The sequence below is a fragment of the Triticum dicoccoides genome, unplaced genomic scaffold (genome assembly GCF_002162155.2).
Source record: "Triticum dicoccoides isolate Atlit2015 ecotype Zavitan unplaced genomic scaffold, WEW_v2.0 scaffold233650, whole genome shotgun sequence".
Lineage (NCBI taxonomy): Eukaryota > Viridiplantae > Streptophyta > Magnoliopsida > Poales > Poaceae > Triticum > Triticum dicoccoides.
The window spans coordinates 1-1,563 of record NW_021246715.1 but is presented as its reverse complement, the minus strand read 5'-3'; the positions used below and the strand labels follow the sequence as shown (position 1 = coordinate 1,563).

Here is a 1,563-nt window from a genome sequence, read left to right as displayed (position 1 = left end):
TTTTTTTTGTTTTTTAGTGCCCTGTACCTCTGAGTTTTTCCACCCAATACTACAATGTTTGAGGCATGAGTAGGCCATAATGAGAGAACAACGTTTCCTATAGCTTCCGAAGTGCACATGACTGTTTTTTCGGAACCACCGAATTATGTTTATTTTGAGATCATCCCTATTAGGTTCGGCACCTCTGAGCATAACATTTTTCTCCGACACTTCCGAGCCCTTCTCAGTTTGCTTCAGCAGATCCTCTTTACTGGTCTGCTACTTCCAAGAAAATCCATCTAATACCTCCAAGCTGAACATTGGGTTTGCCTAGTAGATGGTGTCCTGCATCACCTTTCGGCGCCCTGCACCAACATATCTCCCCCTCTCCTCCGGGCGGCAGATCGGACAATTTGCTACTGCAGTGATACTGTGAGGTTCTTGTGGGGGAGGAGGCCGACGAACCACACATCTCGGTATAGTGGCTAAAAACGACACTTGAGACCTCAAGACAGGCACCAACTCCTCACCCAAAGGGAGGCACCAATATTTCATAAGATGATAAAAAGAACCAGCAACACACAACATAACCAAGTCCGCAACCACCAACCAAACAACCAACTAGGTATAGAGTTTACGCACAGCCTATGGGCCATCAATGAAACATAGATAACTAGAGTTAACAGATATATAATTCGATAGAAAAGACAACAAGTTCCATTCCACGGTGTTGGTGAGCCCCGACTTCTGAAGCAAGAATCACGGTGTGATTCTGTGTGCTCGTCCAAAGCCCAACACAACAGAGTCACTTCAGAGATACATACACACCATCATGCCAGGAATCTCACGAGGTTATGCTCTTTTTCCTTTGATTACTGCTACATAATAAACAAGGACGCGATCTGCTGCTCCAGCTGCATCAAAAGAAGAATACAGTAATGATTATGACTGGTCTACAATGCACAATGGTGCTTACGTTACATGGTTTCACAAATCATCCATGTTCCAAGGTTGTCGGTATCTTTATTCTGGTACTTTGCAGTAATGATTATGACTGGTCTACGATGCACAATGGTGCTTACGTTACATGGTTTCACAAATCAGCCATGTTGCAAGGTGGTCCGTATCTTATTTTGGAACTTTTTTTTACTTAACCTCGGAATATAAGGAACCGAGTTCAACGGCCAAAACGTGATGACAGGATAAAGATAACAACATTCAACGGCCAAATGGGACCTTCAAAGACCTCAAACCAAGTGCTCCAAAAACCAAACAAGGTATTGCTAGATAAATTTCAGCAGCAACAAGAATAATATCAAGCTTATTCTTTTCTATGTTGAATAATATATGACCAATCCAAATATTATCATAATAGCAAGAAATTGGAATTCAAAAGCCAACATAGGTACATAAGGTGCTACCTGCATAAAAGTTTGGAGCTTGTTCCGCAAGTCACAGAAATCACCCTTAAGAAGAGCCAATGCCATGAGGCATCTGAGACAATGCAAAAATACCATATTGTCAAGTTCTGAAGCGGTTGATAAAACTAAACTTAAGAGGTTGAGCAGTTGAAGCCCTCTGTTT

The 1,563-nt window shown here is 42.0% G+C and overlaps 1 long non-coding RNA gene across 1 annotated transcript; it reads right to left on the bottom strand.

The window, feature by feature from the left end:
- Positions 1-481: 481 nt before the first annotated feature.
- Positions 482-1,474, bottom strand: LOC119345401. Its single transcript, XR_005167023.1, has 2 exons — positions 1,401-1,474; positions 482-893 (listed from the first exon to the last, which is right to left on the bottom strand). It is a non-coding gene; the product is annotated as an uncharacterized LOC119345401 (long non-coding RNA).
- Between the last annotated feature and the right edge of the window lie 89 nt (positions 1,475-1,563).